We start from the raw sequence: 24,983 nt of genomic DNA on the forward strand, positions 1-24,983 counted from the left end.
TGGGAATCATTAACAAATTTACCTTCGGTCAGGATACAAACTGTAGTTACAGGAAAAAAATTAGCTTCTTGATCAGGGTTCACAGAAGGGAAAGGGTTACTTTTAATTACCTCATGTTAAAAACAAACAGCATAATCAGCCACAAGAATACCTTTAAAATTTCTTTGACAGGAGCCAATAACATAGAAGATCAATTTTGGGTTCTACAAAAGGTGGATAACAATGAGGCAGGATTAAAAACTGGACATCGGGTGAGTGTAATATGACCTGCAAACAACAAAAGAATTTCATATTTTGTTAAACAAATATGAGGTACAAAAATAATAAGTGGAGAACCAAGAATCAAAGTTTCCGAGGTTTTACCCAAGGCAGCTACAGCTGCAATGGCACGGAAACAAGGTGGAAGCCCTGCAGCTACAGGGTTCAGGGCATTACTGTAACAGGCAATGGTCTTATGCTTATCCCCACACAATCTTACACAAAGCAAGAAAAATTGGGGTGTTTCAGAGGATTCAAGTAGGCACAATAATTCCTTGTTTAAGGAGAGATGTAATCACAGGACATATTCCTTTTGTATGCTGGATATTTCAAAATCCTGTCCCTATTCAAGAAATACAGCCAAAATAGAATTTTCATTTTCACAAGGAAAATAACAAATTAATCCCATCTGGTAAACAATAAATAATACAATCAAATTTTCCAATGTAAATGTCTACCTACCAGGTTAACTGGAGAATAAGAACTTAAAAAAAAAAAAAGACATGCTGATTAGAAATAGGTCTCAAAGAAACAGATAGTGGTTTAGACACTAGATGCGGCATTAATTGGTTTACATTCTTCCTTGATAAGGGAATAGAGAAAACTCCTAAACTTTTAAGGTGGATCTGCTGACTTCAGTGTCTAGAAAGTGTTTATAAAACATTTTACTGGTTTTCCATCAATAAAACAAAACACATAAAAACCTGATTAATCTATTAACAAAAAGGGTGCATTAATAAAGTTACCATTTCCCAGGCTGTCCTAATATAAAGGTTGAGTCTGGTCTCGGGGAGGAGGTGGTGGTGGCCCAAATGTCCACTCCGACTGGCCAGATCGTCTTGGACATTCTGCTTTCCAGTGTCCCAACTGTCCACAATAGTGGCAGGAGGAATCCCCTGGGGCCAAAAAGGTACCACGTCCTACTCCCCAACCCCGGCCTCAACCTCTCTATATACTCTTTATCTAAATTTTCACTTTTTCCTTTTTGGAGTCCTTTAGACTCCTTACCCGGGACTTATGCAGTCTTTCTTTAGAGTTTTCACCCTGTTTGCATTTTATCTTTGGCCCCCTTTCTCCTTTTGGCCATAAACCATGTTGTTCGAACCAAAATGCTTAAGGGCCCGATCCTTATTTTTTACAATTTCCCATTATGTTTACCCACTCCCTCCCCCTCTCTCAAAGGTTTTTAGAAACAAGAGAAGAGAAACGGAGAGAGAGATAAGGAGAGAGAAACAGAGAAGAAAAAGAAAAGAAAAAAAAATTTCCTCTCTCTCTCTTGAAACACTTAAGGTAGCACCTAATTACAAACAGTTTTCAAGATCCTTTTCACACACTTATTATACCACATAAGAGAAGTCTGACTGCCACTCAGTACTTCTGTACTTCTTCAGAGAAACCTGCCACTCAGTATTTCTTTCATTTCCCATGGTAGAGGTCTCTTTAGGAGTCTTATTTTCCTATGAGCAAGTATTTATCACACGCTTTGGCCGTCACCGACCAATCTCCTCGCGGAGGTATGGAACTGCGGTTCAGGTCTCCACACTCACTTCGTTCCCTACTGGCAATACATGAGGCGTCTCATTTCCCACTTGAAATATTTCTCTCACTGCCGCTTGTACCCCCGCTTCAGCCGCAAGGTTCTTCACCATCCTCCTTGCCTTATTCCAGGTCTGACTTAAGGCAAAGGCTTCCTTGTTGCCATGGGCTACCGACTCCCATAGGTCGGAGCCCAAGTATTCCCAGACAGTCTTATCAAATACAGTACTTGATTTTACAAAAAAATCCCCTTCTTAGTTCCCACTTCAATAAGCAAGATAATTCATCCGGGGACACCTTTTCCCCTTGGCGCTCTGCGATACATATAAAAAATTCAAGCACCGTTTTTTCTTCAGCTGATGCAGCGTTTCCCATACTTAATTAATTAGCCGCTCACCTTTGAGCTCAAACACGTCCCTCTCGGACGACCACGCCTCTGGACGACCACGTCTCTCTCGGACGACCACGTCTCTGGGCGAACACGTCTGCCTCTGGGCGACCACGCCTGCCTCTCTGGGCGACCACGCCTGCCTCTGGGCGACCACGCCTGCCTCTCTGGGCGACCACGCCTGCCTCTCTGGGCGACCACGCCTGCCTCTCTGGGCAACCAGGAGCTGCCTTCACCGCAGTATCTCCTGTGAGCTCATACACGTCCCTCTTGGACGACCAGGAGCTGCGTCCAGCGCAGTACCTCCTGCAGCGGCTATAACTCCCGCGTTTCTTCTCCCTGCCCGACGCACAATCCAATCCACTTGAATTGCAATCACGTCGGGGTCACCATTTGTTGGGTTCCAATGCTGATAGCAGAGGATGAGGGAGGATTCCACTGCTGATGGCAGAGGATGCGGGACGGATAAAGCACAACAACCAATATGATTGCAAGCAGAATCGTTTATTCCATCTTGTTCTCCAGCTTATATACCTTTTTATCATCTCTGCATACAATGGTCACACAATTGCTGATTGGCTATTATATAATTTCACACACTTAGCATGGGAACAGCTTACATATTATTGGTAGCTTCTTAGCTTACATAGCTTTCTTGTTTACGACCTTGGATACTTTCTACTATCTAGTGGATGGCGGCCAAGTCCGCGGAACTCGCCGCCAGTGAGGCGCCTGAGTGAAAGTGGCCACCTTCCAGCTCCCTGTAGGCAGCCTCACTTGACCCGGTGTCCACCACCAGGCCTGCTGTAACTTTCCACTTAAGTAGGCATCAGGTCAGTGTATGGATAATACACTCCCACAAGCCCCCTTTTTTGCAACCCTTGTAGAGGAACTATTCATTATTGAAAGTTGTTTACACATCCATTTGGAACTCTGTATAGTCATTTTTGTGTTGTCTGTGTTTCCAAAAGAGGACATATATATGATGAATAAATTACAAGCAGAATATATTCCAGCTATTAATAGTGCTGGCAGGGAGTGAGGAAGTGTTTTTATTGACAAAGAATCCAAACTATAACCTATTCATTTAGCCATAGATTCTAAGGCCAGAAGTGTCCATTATGATCATCTAGGCTGATCTCCTGTATAACATAGCCCATAGGCTCTAACAGTTATTTTGGGGAAGTTTATCTTGGTTTAAAAATGGTCAGGGATGGAGAATCCACCACGACCTTTGATGAATAGTTCCAATGGTTAATTTCTCGCACTGTAAAAATGCATGCCTTACTTCGAGTGAGTTTGTCTAGCTTCAACTTCCACCCATTGGAATGTGTTACATCTTTTTCTGCTAGCTTGAAGAGTCTGTTATTAAATATTTGTTCCCCATGTAGGTACTCAGAGTGTAATCAAGTCACCCCTTAAGCCTCTCTTTATTAAGCTAAAGAGATAGACTCCAGGAGCTCAATCACTATAAGGCCTATTTTCTAATCCTATAATCATTCTCACAGCTGTTCTCAGAACCCGCTCCAATTTATCATCATGCTTCTTGAATTGTGGGCACAGAATTGGACACAGTATTCCAGCAGCAGTCTCACCAGTGACAAGTACAAAGGTAAAATAAACTCTACTCCTACTTGAGTACTCTACTGTTTATGCATCCCAGGATCACAATAGCTCTTTTGGCCACAGAGTCACAGTGGGAACTCATGTTCAGCTGATTATGCACCACAACCCCCATATCTTTTTGATATTTTCATCCTCAAACTTTATCAGTGATGATTTTATGTTTTCTTCCAGCTCATTGACAAATGTGAAAGAACTTAGGGCTAAGAACCAGTCCCTCAAAGATCTCACTGGAAACAAACCTGCTTGATGAAAATTCCCTGCTTAAAGTTATATTTTGAGACCTATCAGTTACCCAGTTTTTGATCCATTTAATACGTGCTATGCTGATTTTATATCATTATAGTTTTAAATCAATGTCATGCAGTAGCAAGTTAAATGCCTTACAGAAGTCTATTACATCAGGACTATTAGCTTTACCAACTTAACTGTTTTATCCCCAAATACAGAACAGAAATTTAAAAACTCATTCTTACTGTCCTCCTCTGTTCTGGTCATAGATTTCTCTTTGTGCCCCTTGACTTCACTTATTTTTCTACAATTCCTAGTTTCTGATTTATATTGATTACTATCAAATCTCCTTTCATTAATTTTATATATTTTAAAATATTCACAGTTGCCTTTATTTCCCCTCTAACCCAGGTCAGCTTTTAACCAGCACAACCTTCTTCCTCAAATATGGAATTGTGGCTTTTTTGGCATTAGTAATGTTTTCTTAAATTATTTCCAATTGTCATTCACATTTTTCTGCTTACATTCTTCATGTCAGCTGATTTGGGTGGGTCATAATTGTTTTCAGCTTTGTGAAACTGTCCATGTTAAAGCACCACACACACAATTTTATATATATATATACACACACACACACACACACACACTTTACTAGTCTGGACTTTACTCTGCTTGTATATTATAAATATATTCAAGTCATGATCACTTGTATCTAAACTACAATCCATTTTTAGTTTTGTGATCAGTTCCTCCTTACCAGTCAGGACAAGATCTAATATTGTGTTGACTGCAACACTTTTTGAGTTAAGAAATTGTCATCTATAATATTTAGAAATTCCAAGGATGTTTTATTACTGGCAGCATGAGACCTCCAGCATATGTCACTCAAATTGAACTCCACATCATCACACAGCTTTTTCTATACACATTGTAGATAGGTGCCCTAAGGAAGCAGTCATCCAGTTTCCTACTGTGATTTGATGGTCAGACACCAATTAGTACCCCATCTTGTGCTTTATCTGTTAGGACATTGATCCATAAGCATTTGAGATTATTTTCTTGTGAATTCTCAGTGACTCTAAAACAAGTGATGCCATTTTTTGATAGAGTCCCACTCCCATTCCCCTTTTGCCCACTCCATCCTTCCTAAATAGGTTAAAACCATTGATTTTAACATTCCAAATGTGCAAAACATCCCACCAGGTTTTAGTAATACTAACTAGATCAAATTTATGATCGATCTATTCCAGTTTCTCTTATTCTCTTATTTCTTCTAGCATTGGCATATAGTCAATTAAAGAATGTCTTGTTAAAAAATAGTCTCCACTCAAAAATACAGTATGTGCTTTAACAAAAAGCACGCAAACCAAACCCAACTATTTTCCTGGATAAACTTCCAATCAGTGTTTGTTCTGTAAAGCTGTTAAAATGTATCTTTATAACAACGGCATGCTGAGCAACTGTCATACTACTTCACTATCTATTAGGCAAGAAAATTACAACTCCATCCATCATATGTAACAGAAATAGTCATTCTAATAAAAGATTGTCACAAGATCAATGTCTACTGCTTTGAAAAGGAGTAACTTGGCTGTGCTTCAATATTTCTCTAGAAGTTGAAAACTCTTATTTTGTGACAGCATCTTGTTTCTTTGACATTATCTGTGAAGTATTACAGCCTGTAATGTGGTGTAATTAACTTTGTAATGCACATTAAAAATAAATTCCTAATTTTCTGGTCAGATTGCGGATGGCTGAGACAGCTGCAAGCAGTAAATTAACTCTTTAACAGTAAATCAGTTTCATCTTTCATGCTAGAAATATAACTGCTATTTTGGGGCATGGATAGCTATGATATTTTAAATTCAAACAGTATGAAGACCTCAGCAGGAATTAGAGATTGCATGGGATATCCTCAATTTTTAGATTGTTTTGGTAATTGGACTGTTGCAAACCTGTTGCGCAAGAGAAGGATCTGGGTCAAATTGCAGTCAAACAGATTCTCGCTAACATTATTACTGAAAGTTCAGAGATTAGGTGTCATTTAGTTAGGATAAGACTCTGCCTTCCCCTCAGATTCTTGTTTGAATCCATCCATCCATTTTAGGGTTGCATACTGCCACCCATCAAAGTATCTGAGAACCTTCCATGTAATAGCAATAGCAATAGCAATAGCCAAGACCCAAGTGGACTTCATGGAGTCTCTAGCATTTCTTCCTTTTCGGGGTCAAAACTGTGCTTGGATTTAGTTTTAGATTTTTTGTGAGAGTGGTTTGGGAATAAAAATAGTGTCTGAATTGTGAATATCACTGATAGGCTTTCTCAAAGAGGAATTCTCTGCAGTGCTATAGTGTGTTCTCATGCCCTATCCACTCTACTCCATTTCCCTTCCCTCCCCGACCTCTCAACCCAGCAAGGCCCTTTCCCCAATCTCATCCTGCCCTTTCCAGCAATTGTGAACCTGCTCCTCTCCCTTTATGTGTACAATTAGCTTCCTGGCTGATCTCAGTGAAGCCATCAACTCCTATAAAGCAGATAGCAGCAGATTTGAAGGACTTCAAATAAAAAATCTGGATCTACATCCAATCTGCAATCCTCAAAAATGGTCCATGGATATTTGCATTCCTAGGTGTGGATATCTGCTTTATATCCACAGATTTGCAGGGGTCTAGTTATAAGGAAGGCTATCTACTCCCCACCACCCCAACCCTCATAGCTGTTTTGTGAATCTAATCCGCCTTCACTTTTGTCCCAACGTTTACATCAAAATGTTTGAATTAGTTCAAGAAAATGTTTTCTTTTAGCATTTCCAGAATCATGGATTTAGAAGTCTAGAATTGGAAAGGACCTCAATAGGTCATCTAGTCCAGTCCCCTGCATGCAAGGCAGGACTATGTAATAACTAGACCATTCCTGACAGGTGTTTGTCTAACCTGTTCTTAAAAAAAAACAATGGAGATTCCACAACTTCCCTAGGCAATTTGTCCTGACAGTTGAGAAGTTTTTCCTAATATGCAACCTAAACCTCACTTGTTCTATCCTCAGAGGTTAAGTAGAACAATTTTTGACCCTCCTTCTTTAACACTCTTTTATGTACTTGAAAGCTGTTATGTTGCCCCTTAGTCTTCTCTTCTCCAAAGTAAATAAATCCAATTTTTTCAATCTTTCCTCAGAGGCCATGTGTTCTAGAACTTTAGTCATTTTTTTTGTTGCTCTTCTCTGGACTTTCTCCAAGTTGTCCACAACTTTCCCGAAATGTGTCACCCAGAAATGGACACAGTACTCCAGTTGAGGCCTTATCAGTGTGAAGTAGAGTGGAAGAATTACTTCTCATGTCTTGCGTACAATACTCCTGCTAATCCACCCCAGAATGAAGTTCAGGGTTTTTTTGCAACAATGTTACACTGACTCATATTTAGCTTGTGATCCACTATAGCCCCCAGATCCCTTTCTGCAGTACTTCTTCCTAGGCAGTCATTTTGCATGCTGTGTGTTCCTTCATAAGTGAAGTACGTTGCATTTGTCCTTATTGAATTTCATCCTATACTTCAGACCATTTCTCCAGTGTGTCCAGATCATTTTGAATTTTTATCCTATCCTCCCAAGCACTTGCAACCCCTCCCAGCTTGGTATCATCCAGAAACTTCATAAGTGTGCTCTATGCCATTATATATGACAATATTGAACAGAACTGGACCCAGGATCAATTCCTGCTAGACCCCACTCAATATGCCTTTCCAGATTGACAGTGAACCACTGTTAACTACTCTCAAGAACAGTTTTTCAACCAGTTATGCACCAATCTTATAGTAGCTCCATCTAGGATATACTTTCTAGTTTGTTTATGAGCTCATGTGGGACAATAATAAAAGCCTTACTCAATTCAAGATATACCACATCTACAGCTTCCCATCCATGAAGCTTGTCCCTGTCAGAAGAAAGCTATTAGGTTTGTTTGACATGGTTTGTTGTTGAGAAATACATGTTGACCATTACTTATGACCCCATTATCTCCTCGGTTGCAAATTGATTGCCTGATTATTTGTTCCATTATCTTTCTAGGTATTGAAGTTAAATTGACTGGTCTAATTCTCTGGGTTATCTTTAGTTCCTTTTTAATAGATGGGCACTATATTTGCCCTCTTCCAATTCTCTGGAATCTCTCCCATATTCTATGAATTTTCAAAGATAATTGCTAGTGACTCAGCTATCTCCTCAGTCAGCTCCTTGAGTATTTTAGAATGTATTTCATCTGGCCTTGATGACATCTAACTTGTCTAAGTAGTTTTAAAATTTGCTCTATATCTATTTTAACCTCAGATCCTACCTCATTTTCACTGGCATTAACTATATTAGATGTCTGAGTGGTGAAAACTGAAAAAAAAAAGACATTTAGCACTTCTGCCACTTCCACATTTTTTGTGCTAGTCTTGCCACCCTTATTGAACAATGGGCCTACCCTATCCTTGGTCTTCCTCTTGCTTCTAATTTATTTTTAGAATGATTTTCTTTTATCCTTTATGTCTCTAACTAGTTTAATGTTATTTTGTGCCTTGGCCTTTCTAATTTCATCCCTACATGCTTGTGTAGGGACAAAATTAAAACATTTGTTTTAATTTTTATTGAAACTATTTGGTAAACTTGAATAGATTTGGATTAACTAAAACCACACTTTTTGGCAATGAACTCTAGTAGAAACTAAGAGCCTGAAACATAAGGCCTAGTATAACAGGCCAGGTATGAGGCCTAAGCTATAATAATGGTCAAGTCTGTTATAAAGCAAAGTTAGCAGAAGTCATGCTGTGAAAGCTGATCTGTTCCAGTTACCGTGAGCCTAGCTGGTATAACAAACACACATTCCAAAGAAGTACTAGGCACAAGCACATTCCAGAAAGGTACCAGGACATCCTAATATCCCAGAGATAACAAGAGCTCACTGACTTCCTTGAATGACACTATAATATGATGACTAGATATGTTTTGACCGAACCATCCAGTACAAGGTAATGGGTGGTATCTTACCATGTCAAAAAGTGGTACCTGACCATGTCAGGAGGTGGCAACTACACAGAGGGATAATACGAAACTTGTTTGTATCAATGTATAAAATTGGATCTTAGAGGAAAACATCTTTGTCTGGCCGAGTGGGAAATGGAACGTCCCACCATTTACTGAGCCTGTACCATTGTAACAAGCATTCATGTATTAGTGGTCCTGTCTACAGGATACTAGGACCGTGCTTGCCCACAATAAACCTGGATGAGTGCCTTCATTGCTCAGCAGATCTGTGGTCATGTTGAATTATTTGATCATGGAGTGGTGTCTCGATTGCCTGCACAGAACTGGGACAGCACACACACAGTCAACAACTGACAACATGAACTATTCACCAAAACTTTTTGCCCAGCTCTAGTGGTAACGCTTTTTGACACACCCTGTCAGCAGATGCTAGAACCTCACATAAAGCTGCTGAAGTTCTACTGACTTCTTCATACCACTTCTGATATAAGGGGTGTGGGAATGGCTCTCTAGAAAAAGGGAACTAGGATATTGAGACAGAGGAAGTCCCAAAGAGCAACACTCTGGACAGGTAAATTCATGTAGAAAGCTCAGGCTGAGGTTTATATGGGTGTTTTTGAATGGGTGTTTACTGATAATCAAATTTATAGCCTCCTTGAAATCTCTATTTATTAACTGAGGGTCTGGTTTCTCTAGTGACAAGAAGGTAGGGACTCAATTTGTTCATACCTAGTGAGCTGGAACTAATAATTGACCACAGATTCCTGTATAGTAGTGTTGAACACAAACAACAAACCAACTACTCATCCTGTCCTTTGCAAAACTTCCAAAAATGTAAGAACTAGACTTGGACTTGAGCACACATGGTAGTGTGCAGCTGATATTTTATCAGTCTCATTGTGGGTCTAAGCAGATCAAGCAATCTCTGCTCAACCAGTAGATACTTTTCATAATATATCTGCCCTGGTGCTTCCCTGGGTCAGAGACACTGCAGAATGCATTTGACCTTCTCAGTTAACTCCAAAGCATGAAAATTTTAATAATGCTAGTCAGCCAGATGCAAACTACCAGTCATTCAGATATCCCAACATAAATTCTGAAGTATCCACAAAAGAAGGAAGGGATGCCTCTTTGTGGGGGTGGATAGTAAGTTTGTACTTATATAGTGCCTGCCATCTGAGAATCACAATGTGGCTTATCAAGATGAGTGAGCATTGTTATCCCAATATTTCTAGAAGTGAAAATAGTCCAGGGATGCCCAGTGTCACAGCACAGGTAGGCGTTTTTGGTCCTGACTCAATTTCCCAGCTATCACCACATCACACAACCTCTTTGGATTAGCTTGACTAAGGTGAGATTGGTATGGAAGGATTGGATTTAGCTTGGTTTGGTGCTTGGGCATGAGGTTCTAGCTGTTTTTTTTCCCCCTCCATTTAAAGTATCTAACCCACAGTAATTAATATACATCTAAGACATTTTGCTGCTGAGCAAAATACTGAAGGTGGGAAGCAGTGGCAGATGTAACTTCTCAATTCAATGAGTGCCCCATACTAACCTCTAGTGTAATTATAGTATGAAATAAATAAATACAAAGAGCATGGTGTAAAGAGGGTGTGGTTGTGTGTGGAGCAGGAAGAGGTCCAAACCTCCATCTAGCCTCAGCTCAGGGCATACTCCATTCCATGCAGCCATCCCTTGAGCAGTCCTGGTCACTCATGGTAGCCATGAGCCCAGCACCCCACATCTACATTCCTGCCACCTGGAGGCTAGGACATGCAGATGCAGCACCTGTCCCTCCCCCTGGCAGATTTTGCCCTTCAAGCCTCTGTAGCCATGTCAACTCTTATCTCATTGTGCAGCAACGGGGCCACAAGCAGTGCCACCATGACACAGGATCCAGGCTATGAAGCCAAGCACAGTTTCTAATGCAATGGGGAGAATGTGTCACCTCCCCCATGCAGGGTATATTTGCATCCTTGGTATAATGATTTTAATGAGTGCTATTGAACCTACAAACCTCTGCTAAAGATGCCCCTGAGAGAAAGTATAAGAAATGTAAACAAGGAATACAGTTTTATATTTTTTCTAATTTTAAAATGAATAGTAAACAATTCATGTGAAGAAACAGTGGCTCAAAGCTTTGTTTTAATTTAACTTGTGATTAAAAGATGCATTGTAAAAGGATTTAAAACTCTTTCAGTGTGTTTTCATTCTGAAGTACACTTTTAATTATTTTCCATTTGACTGATACTGAAGCCCATATTCCTTTGTAGTGCTTGTGTTCTCTAAATAGGTCAGAATGCACGCGTCACATTATAAATGTTTCAGGAACCTTGCTTTCTGACCTAAATGGCTTACAGTTGTTCTTGGTTTGGAAGCAATCAATTAAGCAGACCTCTATCTTTTACAAGACTGTTATTTGAATTCTAAACAGAAGTAATGTAGAGTATACAGCGAGTTTAAATGAAGCACAAGGCCAACTGTTATTGACAGAAGACGAAGACTGCAACGTAAAATACTAGTCAGTGTGAGTCATTAAAGGACAACACTCAGAACTACCCATCCAAGTACTTAGAGGCTTGTGGGTAGTAAAAGCACCTGACAGACAATGCATTTATCCTCCCATTGCCCCTGTGAGGTACAGAAGTATTTACCTACTTTAGAGAGAGAACTGAGATATTAAGTAACTGACCCAAGGTCAAACAGGAAGTCTGTGGAAGAGTCAGGAATTAAATCCAGGTCTACTAAATCCAAATCCAGTACCTTAACCCCAAGGCCAACTTTCCTTACTACATGAGGGAACTTATCCTTTATTCATTAGCTCCATAAAATTAACTCAAATGTAAATTAAAAAAATAAAATATAGAGAATTAAGTCAAAATATAGATTGCCTGCCCCCCAGACCCAGAAATCATCAAAATTGTTTCAGTCCCTGACTGGCAAAATCAGAGTGCTCCCTGACATGCTACTTTTTAAATGCTTACACTTTGACCAGGCTGGATTTTTTCCTTTAAGTGAGGGCAATTTTTAACTGTTTCAATAGGGATTCTTTGTAAAATGGTCACCAGACTGTCTGTGAGCCTCTGGGAGTCCTCTATTGTCACTAGAGTCTAATGATGATAATCAGCCATCATTAGTTCAAATTCAATCAGTAATGACCAAAAATTGTGACTGTCTGAAGACTGTCAGTGGCCTGCATTGTTTCATTTCAATTCTTATTGGACAGGTTCTAGTTTCATTAAAAAAAGAAAATCAACCAAATTGGCACCAATCTGTATCCTGGATGACAGCAGCACCTGAGAGACTAAGGACTCTAGGAGTAATCTTAGTCCATCTTCTAGAGATGGTCCCTCCAGAACAAAGTTGAGACATGTTAATGATATCTTGTGAGGAAGCTTTTGTCCACTGTAAAGGAACATGAGCAGATAGCTGACTTAATGTGTTGGGGAATATATGGTTGTATACATTGGAGCCAAGCAAAGTTACATGACCTAAATAAAGAGTATTTTCTATCTCACTTTATGTATCTTGCAGAAATGTTGTGAGAATTTTTATACAGTCCTTTGAACACAGTAGAAAATATTGCTATTCCTGCCTAATCAAGATTTAGTTGTACATGCACTGAGCCATGGAAGGCCATAGAGGTAGAATGTCCACTGGTCACTTTCTAAATTATTAATCATCATATCCAAAAGAATTCAAGAAGTTTTCAAACCTTCTCCTAGCCTAGCTTCTGTAATAATTACCTTATGTTAAAGGAGGTTCTTTGAATGGTTAGTGGCTGTCCCTCAGATAATCTTCTTTCCAAAAAGTAAAAAATTAAATGCTTAGTATATGGTATACTTTATTAGCAGTTAAAGCCTAGATAAACCCAGAATTCAGATTTCCAGATTTTAGCCCCCTTGAGTGCCACAGATCTATTGATATGGGCCATACCTTAGTGATTATCCTATTTTCATTAAACTCAATTTAAATTGTAATACATTTAGACAAGTAGTTTAATAAAAGTATAGAAGTCAGACCTGTATGAATAAAAATTGCATCTGCATTGACAAATTATAAATTTCAAAGGCTACCAATTCTTAAACTTCAGGGCAAACTAATCAGGTAGCATCCAGAAGAAATGTTATCTTATGATATAATTCTGAACTACTAGATATATTTTGTGATTATAGTGTTTCATCTGAAGCACACAAGATCTGCCCCTGGAGGAGACAGAATACGGGGCTAGATGTATCATCAGCCTCTTCTAGTAGAGCAACTCCTCTATTTTCATAGAATGATATTATTTGCACCCCTTTACAAGATTTATCCTACACATCCCTGGATACTCCATAGATTAATTAATAACAAACTTTTAGTTTTCCAGTGTTTATTCTTCTCATTCTAGGCCAAGAGCTGAATGCTGTAAATGTCAAGTTTGACTTTGCTATATGCATCTTGTTAATATTTTCTCATTTCATATCAGTATTTTAGTAACACACTCCTTCAGGGGTTACTTGCCTCTGCAACAATCTTTGCTGAATGTCTGAAATGAATGAAACCAATGCTAATTATACAAATTTCTTAAGCACCAGCACTGATCTTTTCTGATATTTGCAGTAAGTACAAGACACAATGTAATGAACCACTAATGAATGTGCAGTCACAGAAGGTCAGAGCCATCACTTCACATATAACATATATATCCTGAATATGGAGAGAGATGGTTACTATTAGATGGTTACTATTAACTAGTAAGCATGGTTCCTAGGGGGCACAAGCTTCTGATAGCAAAAATTAATTTACATGGTCAGGCTAACAGAGATCAATAAATTACACACACACACACACACACACACACACACACAAGCAGAACTGAGTAGACGGGGAACAATATGGAACATATTTATTGTCTATTTTTATCCTTTCTAATTTTTACCATGACATTTCTACCAGTAGTGGGTAGAGATGGGCCTGAAACAAAACGGTCAAAATTCAGAGGCACTGAATTTTGATATAGTTTGAATCCAGATCCAAGTTGGATAACTTGGCCTCATATCTAGTTCTGAGAAAGTGTCAGATCACAGCAATAACAACATTCCAAAACCATCAGCAACTCCAGTACAATAGTTATCTCCACACATAACACATGCAGACATTCAAGTTTGCATTAAGGGCACATGTCTATTAATTACACATCTTAATAATTGCAGTCCTCCCTCCCCCAAGGGAACTCTTCACTTAAAGAAATGGACTTCCCTACTCTTTACAGTTGTGTCAGCAATAGGAAATCCTCCAAGTTTAGTTATTCAGGCTAAGATTTTCAAAGGAACCTAAAGGAGTTAGGTGCTCAGCTCCCACTGAAATACAATGCAAGTTGGTGCCTAACTTAGGACCCTTTAAAATCCCCCACCTTACTTGCCTAACAGCCATTTTTAAAAGACTAAGGCCATGTCTACATGTACAGCACTGCAGTGGTGTAGCTGTACAGATATTGCTGTGCTGCTGCAGCATTTTTGGTGAAGAAGAAAGTTCTTCTGTTGGCATAAAAAACCCACCCTGATGAGCAGCATAAGCTAGGTTGGTGGAATAGCACTGTGCACACTAACGCTTATGTTGACAGAAGACAAAGACTACAATGTAAAATACTAGTCAGTGCGAGTCATTAAAGGACAACATTCAGAACTTATGTTGCTCTGGGGGTGGAATATTCACTCCTGTGAGGATATACATTTTGCCGAAATAGGTAGTAGTGTAGAAATCTGTTGAATGGCTCGGTTCAGCTCTCAGATGGTTGGTGGATCGCTAAGGGAATCTTCCACAGGGCATTGTGGGAGAGCTTGGAGGTCTCCTGCAATACAGGACTTGCAGCTGAGGAGGAGTTTGAAGTGCTCCTTCCAACACGGACGGTTGGCATCGTCATCCTTAAGGAGCTGGGAGCTGTCCTGTGATCAGAGGGGTTTTCGTCTGGTGGAGCAGGGTCCGCAGGTTGTCTGGTAGACTGAAGGAAGTTAGGCATGTCATGCTGGTCAGTGTAGCCCTGGATCTCGCTCACCTTCTCCACCCACCAGTTGTTCTTCATGTCACGGATGGTATTATACTGCAGGTATTATACTCCAGGTATTATACTGCAGTCTTTCACCAGGTTCATGGATGTCTTTGCCAGGCGATGAAGGCTGCTCGCTTCCACTCAAGGAGATCATGGATCTGAGCACCATTGGTGTTGAACAAGTCCTGGTCCCATCATGGTGCAAACCCAATAATCTTCAAAAACAGAGACCTTCGGATGTTGATGAAGGTCCTGGCTTATAAGGCTGTCGTGCTGACCACCCTCCTCTACTGCAGCAAAACCTGGACTGTCTACCAATGCCACATCAAGACACTTGAGAGCTTCTACCAGTGATGTCTGAGTCAAATCCTGGGAATCAAATGGACTAGCCAGACTAACACCATGAAGCTGTGGCCACCAGCACTGATGCATTGCTCTTGAGGAATCATCTCCGATGGACGGGCCATTGTGTCCAGATGCCCGAGAACAACCTCCCTCACCAGGTTCTCTTCTCCCAGCTCTCTGTTGGCCAATGCTCAAAGGGTGGCCAAAGGAAACAATATAAAGATATGCTTAAAGTTGCCCTCAAGCACGGAGGCATAGATATCAACAAATAGGAAGATCATGCTGCTGACTGCTCAGTGTGGCATCACCTGGTTCATCAAGGAGTGAGCTATTTCAAGGCCCAGCGATTCAACACCAAGGTGGAACAGTGGCAGTGGAGGAAGGAGAAGGAGAGTAACCCTGGGCTGCGAATCCCACTTCCCCACACAACATGCCCCCACTACCGAAAAACATGTGCATCCAGAATCGGGCTCCTTAGTCGTCTGAAGACCTACTAAGTCTGACGGATGTCATCCTTGATTCAAGGAACCGCTGATGACGATAAGGAGTGTAGACATAGCCTTAGTTCTTCAACAAATTCATTTACTTAGCAAACAATGCCACCAGAATGGACTGTAGATCATTTCCTACCTTCTACCACTCATATTGCAATACACAAGTCTTGGTTTGACCAACTTTTAGACACAAAAGCTATCAAAATGGAATGGGGCACCCTCTGATTCCAAATAGGACAAAAGTTGATCAAATGACCAGAGTCACTGGAGACGTTTGAAGGGTAAACACTGAGATTAGGACATAGCTACATGCATGTTCTGGCTGGCAGTCCCTCTAACAGCTTTAACAAACTCTATAAAGAAATTGAACTCTAAACAAAAATAGAAGTTAGTTAAATGCATCCTAACCAAAGATGTGCTCTTAAAGGGACACCAAACACCATCAGCTTTACAGTTACAAAAATGTACCTAACACTGTAACAAGTATCATCTAAGACAACCAAGAGATTAGAAGGAAAACAGCTACTATCTCTATTTTAATTTCATTTTACTTATGTTGTGCATCTGATGGCACTTTGTGTATATAGTCAGTTTCATTATTTCCCTTTTATGGTCAATCTGCCCAGTTTATTTGTCTGAGTCTCACACAGCAGAGGAGAAATTTTTAAATGGAAGACTGAAAATTGGAAAGAGGTGCCACTCTAGCATCAGAAACTACTATTATCTGAGCTCTGTGGCCTTCTCTAGTCTGTTCCATATGGGGAGGAACAACAGTAGGTAGGATAAACTCATAGGAGGCAAACTATTGAAATCCCCAGATCCCTCAGGACTCCTTCTTCAGAACAGTCAGCACCACTATAGCCAAGGACACTGAAAGATTCCTCCACCCCATGTGTTCCCCACTAAGATCATAGGGATCTAACCAGGATACGGTGCCCAGTGGCTTGCACACCCCATAACATGAGGACTTCAGTACCCAGTGCTGTTAATTCTGTACTATTCAAAAGTGCAGAAATAAACGTATTGAATATGATTCCCCATCCATGACTAGTTCTCCTTGCACTGCATAGGTAGAATGCCCCAAAGAAACTCAGCTTTGGCATTACAGCACCATCTAGTGCTCAGAGAGAAGCAAGGGCACAATCTGTGTAGCACAAGATCTGCCCACATTTTAAAACTTTACTGGCAAAAGGTAACATTTGCAAGGTTAGCATTCTTCTTTTAAATGCTTTCATATCAGGTTGAAAAAGTATTTTTCAAACTAGAACCAAATGCTCTTATTGTTTGATTTATAGATCAGATTTATGAGAATGGTGACAAAACATTAACAATAGCAGCACTAGTAGGCAGAATGGAGTCATTGTTACTATAGGTACAATGTACTTATTCATCAGTAGTTGTCATGTGCAGTGTAGTTGTAGCTATGTTGGTCCTAGGATATTACATCACCCACCTTGACTGTAATAGCTTTTCTTGGGCCAACTTCTGTTGATGAGAGAGACAGCTATTGTGCTAAACAAGCTGTTTCACCTTGCATTTTGCTGTGACAGAGTTCCTATCCCAGAACTGAAGAAGAGCTTTGTGCGGCTCGAAAGTTTGTCTCTCTCCCCAGAAAAAGTTGGTCCAATAAAAGATATCACCTCACCCACCTTGTCTCTCTAATAATTGTAAAAACTCCCATAGCAACAGGAGGGCAATCACTTTATTTAAATTAGACATTGTCTAGGAATGGTCCCCAAGCATCAAGCCAATTTTAGGGTAAGTTTTTCAGAGGGCTTAAGGGAGTCCAGTATAAATTGGTCACTTAACCCTAAGGCTCTTTTGAGAGCTGAAGTCTAAGGGTGCGTCTTCACTGACGGCGGCAAATTTGCCACCGTCAGATCAATCTATTCGGATCGATTTAGTGGTCAGTGAAAACCCGCTCAATCGATCCAGAAGTCTACGCGTTAAAACCATCCCCTCAAATGGCACAGCACAGTGAAGACGCTGCGTAGAATAGGAGTTACAAATTCGACGAGAGTGACGAAGCTACTCTGTGTTGCTTGCGTAACTCTATTTGACTGCCACTGAATTTCAAGGTATGTGTAGACCAGGCCTAAGAATACAATTCGAGAGTCAATAGATCTATGACAATTTACATGAGTTGAGGATCTAGTATTTCATACCAATAACTGCAGAAAACCTCTTGATAAAAATACATTTGACAGAACTTTCATCCAAAATATTGTTAGAAGTCTCCTTGTGGATCAATTTTAAACAGAAATGAGCTAATGAATTTGACAGATTCACAAGATCTAAAATTTTAAAATATAGTGAGGCTTTTGACAGTCCCACATGACAGTCTCATAAATAAACCAAGGCAATGTGCTCTAGACAAACATTACTGTAAGGTCAGTGCACAATCAGCTGAAAAACTATACTCAGATTAGTTACCAATGGTTTGCTGTCAAATGGGTAGGATGTATCTACTGGGAAGACACAGGGGTCTGTCCTGGATTCAGTGTTATCCAATATTTTCATGAATGACTTGGATAATGGAGTGCAGAATATGCCTATAGAGTCTGCAGATGACATCAAACTGGGAGGAGTTGAAAGGATTTTGGAGGACAGGATTAGCATTCAAAATGACTCCATAATTTGGAGAGTTGGTCTGAAACCAACAAGATGAAATTCAATAAAGCCAAGTATAAAATACTACATTTAGGAAGGAAAAAAAATCAAATGCACAAATATAAAATGGGGAATAACTGGATAGGCAGTTATACTGCTGAAGAGATCTGGGCGTTATAATGGCTCACAAACTGAAATATGAGTCAATGTGATACAATTGCAAAAAAAAAGGTAAATACCCATTCACTACTCTGGGTCCTGGCCCAGGGAGCCTGTGTGTGGCAGCTTTTCACTGTGGCTATGTCTTCACAGATGGCGGCAAATTCGTCTCCGTCAGATCGACTTATCTGGATCGACTAAGCAGTCAGTGAAGACCCACTCAGTCAATCCAGAAATCGACATATTAAGACCACCTCCTCAAGTGGCGCAGCACATTGAAGACGGAGAGCAGAACAGAAGCACAGAAGTCGACGGGAGTTACGCAAGCCTTTTGCGTAGTTTGCGTATCTCCAGCCGACTGCCGCCGAATCTCCGAGGTAAGTGTAGACAAGCCCTGTGTCTCCCCCAACTCCTCTGGGGATTTCCCTGGGCCACTTCCCCACAGCCCCAGTACCTTCTCCGCCCTTGCTTCAAGGCATGCAGCTCTGCTGACAGCCAGCCACTGCTCTGTCCAGGGTGCTGACATTCTCTCTTTGAGCTTTTCGAAGGCACTTGCCTGGCTTCGCTGGCCTCCTGGACCTTGATTGGCTGCCACACAGCCCCTTCCCATTGGCTACCTTTCATGCAGCCTCTTCAGGGGGCCTCTTAACCCTTTCCTGACCACGGCAGGGCAGGCACCCTGCTACAAAGGGTTGTGCTGATAGTTCTGTTTTTGTTTACTGATAGGCTTTAGACACAAAAATTCAATGCTAAGAGTAAAAAATTGCCAGCTGTCCCAGAAGCAGGCATCTATAAGATTTATACAATAATCTTCCCAGGATATTACATGTAAGTGATTATTTGTTTTGGGCTTTTGTAATGGTCTACCTAATGTTTCAGTACTGGTATTATCTGAACAATACCCACACTTCTTAACAAGTTCAATAGTGTATTCATTAGTCCTCTCTCCCATTTGGCTTGAGTCAATACTTATTGGCCTTTCATAATGGACTAAATTATCCCTAGTTTTCCCCCACCCACTGAGAAATACAATACATTGTTTGATAAGAAATAGAACAATGCAACTCTTTCTTACCCATGGCAAAAACTCAGGTGCTCCCAGATTTGTAAAAAATGAGCCTTCATTTTCTTGTGAAAACAAGAGGATGGTGTTTTTTCAGGTGGAAAAAATACTTGCAAATTTGAGCTTGTACAACCTTCTCCAAAGCAAAATGGTATGTTCCTGCTTATTCTTTCCTCCATAGGCCACATAAACCACTGGTAAAAAAATCCTAGCAATGCAACCTCTTTAACCAAATCAACATCTATTTTGTATCTTCTCAAACACCTATTGATCTTGGGGGAGGTGGAAAGAAATTCTGAGGCATGAATATGAGTGTTTCATAAACTTTTGTAGTGCATTTTTGTAAACAAAACTGTTGAATAGTCTCTCTTTGTGAGTTATTTATCTTTTAAAATAACAATGTCCATAGGTCTGGATCCTGCAAGCTGCATGCCGGCAGAACCCTGAAGCCAGTGGAGTTCCACACAGGTACAAGGATCTGCCTGTGTTGCACAATTAGACCCCAATCCACAACCACTTTTGGGCACATACCAGTATGTACATAGTTCATTATATTTATCCATTTAAACCTTGTTGAATACTCTGGTGATGTCTCATAACATCACTTTGCTAGGAGAAATGTTTTACCTCTTACACTTTTACAGTTGAAAACAAATTTTCCCACTGTTACATTAGTTCATTGGAATGGCTTTTTCTCGTAGAAAAGTACAATTTGGATGATTATACTGAGGGTTGAAAGCTGCCTTTGCCACTGCTAAACAGAGACATTTGAACTGTAACTTCAAAATGTCATTCTACTATTTACTGTTGAAAGGTATATATTAACAATTACAAACCACACATGATATCTGGGTAAGCAGTTTTTTGCATTTGAAAGTGTCTCTCTGTTTCCAATAACCTGACCAAAATCTGCAGAATTTTTTTTAATAGGACATAGCATAACATCCCATTGCAACTGAATAAATTGCTTATTTTTATTAGGGAGACTGACCTAGAATTAATATCTTGCATATCATACCATACATTTATTACAGTTCATAGGGATATCACTAGACAGTTTTGTATGAATATTTTAAACTTCTAAAATCATCATGGTCCTTAAAATACCCTGGAGTTAGCAGCCTATGCTATAATGTAGATTATCTGTTATTGTGTTAAAACATATGGGAGGAATCTCTAGTAGAGAGAATGTCCATGAGGATTGTTGTGATAATTAGGCCTAATTGCAAGTTAAACTGTAAAAAGTGAGTGTCAGTTCATAAGTCACAATAATCTTTAACAAGGGTTGATGAAAAAAGGTAAGAAGAGGAGACTGAATTAGTCAAAACAAAAAAGGCCTACTGATTTAACTTAAGGACTGTGATAAGATCATGTTTGGTAAGAAGAGAAATGTGGAGCCAGAAATCAGTGGACCAAAATTGCTGTTAGAAATTAAGCCAAATTGGTGAACAATACAATAAGGGAATAGGCTATTCCGTCCACCACTCTTGGTTGGGACCCTAGAAAAAAGATTTCAGGAGTGAAATTGGCTACTGAAACAAGCTTCAACAACATGGCTGCCATGCCCACCATCTCCTGGGAACCCAGGGTTTCACAACCCTGATCGTCAGCAGTGTTCTGACCAGACCAGACCAGGCCAGAGAGAGGGACCAATATGACAATACCACCTCTATCCACTACTATTAAATTCCATCCACCACCTGGGATGAACCAGGATCAGACTTTATCAACAAGAGCTCCAGCCCATCTCAACAAACTTCTTCTCTTTTCCCTAGAGGACAGTTATTACCATCTCTGATACCACTCAAAAGACTGTCAAACAAGGATACTTCTCCCTTCTAAAAAAAATTCCAACTAACAGAAAAGGGACCTGTGGCTGTTAAAATGAAACTTTACATTTCAAATGCTTTAATTTTTTCTGTCTTTTTTGTATCTTTATTAAAAGGTTAATAGGATTTTTATTGGTGTGATTTTTAATAGTGTGGTTGCCATATCTTCTCTGGAACTATCCCAGAGAAAATATTATAAAGATGAGATGTGTATCTTCTAGATTTGGAAGTCATGGTGGATGATCAATTGGTCATGAGCTCCTATTGCAACCCTGTAGCTAAGATGGCTAATATGATCCTTGTATGCTTGAAAACAGCAATCTTGAGCAGGAGTAGGGAAATTATATTACCTCTGTATTTGGCAATCACGCTTGAAATACTGGGTCCAGTCCTGGAACCCACTATTTGAGAAGGATGTTGATAATTGAAGAGGGTGTAGAGAAGAGCCATGAGAATGATTAATGGATCAGAAAACATGCCTTATAGTGGTGGACTCAAGGGGCTCAATCTATTTAGCTTTGCAAAGAGAAGGTTAAAAGGTGACGATGACTTACATGGGAAATAAATTTGATAATGGGCTCTTCACTCTAGTGGACAAAAGTATTATGTGATTCAATGGCTGGAAGGTGAAGCTAGAAAAATTCAGATTGGATATAAGGTAAATTTTTAGCAGTGAGGGTAATTAACCATTGAAACAATTTATCAAGGGTTGTGGTGAATTCATTGTTGGCAATTTTCAAATCAAAATTAAATATTTTTCTAAAAGATAAGCTCTAATTCAAAAGGAATTATTTTGGAGACATTCGGACTGTTCAGCAGGCATAGACTTAGGCCTGGTCTACACTGGTGGCTTAATTCGAATTAAAGTCCCTTAATTCAAATTGATTACTCCTGCATCTACACTTGTGCATTGTTAATTTGAATTAAGGAGCCTTTAAAATCGAATTAATAAAACCACCTCTGCAAGTGGATTAGCACCTGAAGCGCATCAGTTAATTCACATTAGTTTGAATGTGGATGCAATAGGACTTAATTCGAATTAATTGGCCTCCAGACTGGATCCCATGATGCCCCATTTCAGTACCCTCCCCCAAAGCAGCCCCGGGAAGATTTAAATCTTCATTTCCTGTGGTGAATGGGTTTAAAATCCAAGCTGCGATCACCCCCCCCTCCTCCCCCCCCCCACACACACAACAAGCCCTTTAAGGGTTTGAAAGGTTTCACCACCCATCCCCTCCCAGCGTGGTGAATGCGTTTTAAATCCCAGAAGTGAGAGGAAATTCTCTGCTACATTGTTTCAGTGGCCTATCATGGAAATTGATACTTTAAGAGTTTATTCACAGTGCTACACATGGATACATTATATCATGCTTTCCATCAGTGAAATGGAAACATTTGTATCACTGTATTAATATATTAACTGACTCCCTTGTTATTTATCTTACATTCTACAGACACCTGTAGAATCAAAATCAAAGGCAAGCAATATACAGGAGGTGGTGGGGGGAGCATAAAAGGCAAACAGCATACAGTTCTAAAGTAATCCAGGATAAGCTGCGATGTATTTGTCATGTCAAAATGAGAGCATAGTTCAGCTGGCTCCATGTGCCTACAGCAATGGCGATCAGGAGAGTAAAAAACAGCATGAAAATCCTTTTCCTGTTTGTTTGGGGGTGGGGGAAGAGGGTGGGAATAGCTTCCCACATTGCACCACTTTCTAATTCGAATTAAGGCTGGCCAGTGTGGACGCAAGAAACCAGCACAAAAACTGTGGTGTGGACAGTCTGCAGCTCTTTCTATAAATCGCTTTCTGTAATTCGAATTAAGCTAATTCGAATTAGTGCTGCAGTGTAGACATAGCCTTAATGATCACAATGGTCCCTTCTGGCCTTAGAATTCATGCCAAATTTGCAAATAATTGTGGTTAACCCAAAACTGTATTTTTAAGCAAATGAATTATTTGCCTGGCAATTTTATGGCCAGCTGTAGTGTGCTCCTTATACCTGCCCTACAGTGTCATGGAGTAAGCTGACCTTTATTCTATGCAGAAGGGTGGGAGGCAGATCCTAAGCTTCTGTAAATTGTCATCAGTCCACTGAAGTCAATAGAGCAATGACAATTTATATCTGCTGAGGATCTGCCCCAGGAGATCTATACAGCAAAGACACTTCCTGCGTGGATTTCAGAAGGAGGTGGGGAAGTATCTGCCAATGTTTTATATAAATCAGTTGTCTGCTGCTGAACATGGCTGTCCTGTCCTGTGGAAGCACACATCTATTCTGCTAGTAAATGTCTTAAATACCTCCCAATATTTCACTGATTTTCATGTAATCAAGCAACACAACAATAGCCTTGGCAAACTAGCATGAAAAGGGTGATCCTATTGTGTCACTGGCTGGATTAGGGGGACCATTTATAATGCCATTTAATATCAATATTTCAAAATTACAATAATTCATATGAGATATGCCATGTTAGGAAGGTTTCAATTTGCTATTGTATGATATTGTTTATGTGTATCTGACATATTTGTATTGGAATTTATGGATATGTTTGATGTACTTGTATTTCAACTTGTGCTGGTTTTTTGGGCGACACCCCAGACAGGATGGCAGCAGCAGTAAGATGCTTAATGGCCCATTAAGGGAACTCAAAAGTACAATAAGCCCAGGGAAAGAACCCAGGGGGTACACCTTATGAGTCATCAGATGACTTACTCATGTGACCCTGGACTCCATCCTATTTCTGTAAATTTCCACAAGCAGTGTGGCAAAGGGACATAAAAAGCAGCTATACCGCATCCATATGGTCTTTAGTCAGTCTTCAGCTTTCACCTACCTCTGGATCAACTCATCTTCAGCTGAGTCTGTGAAACAAAGGACTGAGACCCATCCAGATACTAGATGTACACCAGAGGGACTATACAAGCCTGCAAACTCCACAATTCTAATGAAAACCTGATATATATGGACTTTAAAATCATTTGTATGTATCTGATTGCTTTAATCATTTAACATTTCTCTTATTTGTTTCTTTCCTTTTATAATAAACCTTCAGTTTTAGTTACTAAAGGATTTGCTGGCAGCTTATTTTGGGTAAGATCCAAACTCATATTGATCTGGTATTGTGGCTGACCCTTGGGGATCAGGACAACTTTTTTGGTAAAGAGCATAGAGTTTAAATAACTTATCTCTTTTACTGGACCTAGTGACTGATTAGGAGCCTGAGACTGAAATGCAATGAAGGGGCTGTGTACTTTTTGTTTTAGCTTCTTGATAACCATTGTGGGGAATCAGAAGTACTGTCTGTGACTTGTTGGGAACTATAACTTAAGTGTTACCCACCAATGCTGAGAGAATTTGCTCTCCTTTTGCAACCTGCCCTGACCTTAACATTT

This window comes from Emydura macquarii, unplaced genomic scaffold, assembly GCF_026122565.2.
Source record: "Emydura macquarii macquarii isolate MOO-44397 ecotype Brisbane River unplaced genomic scaffold, CSIRO-AGI_Emac_v2 contig_1363, whole genome shotgun sequence".
NCBI lineage: Eukaryota > Metazoa > Chordata > Testudines > Chelidae > Emydura > Emydura macquarii.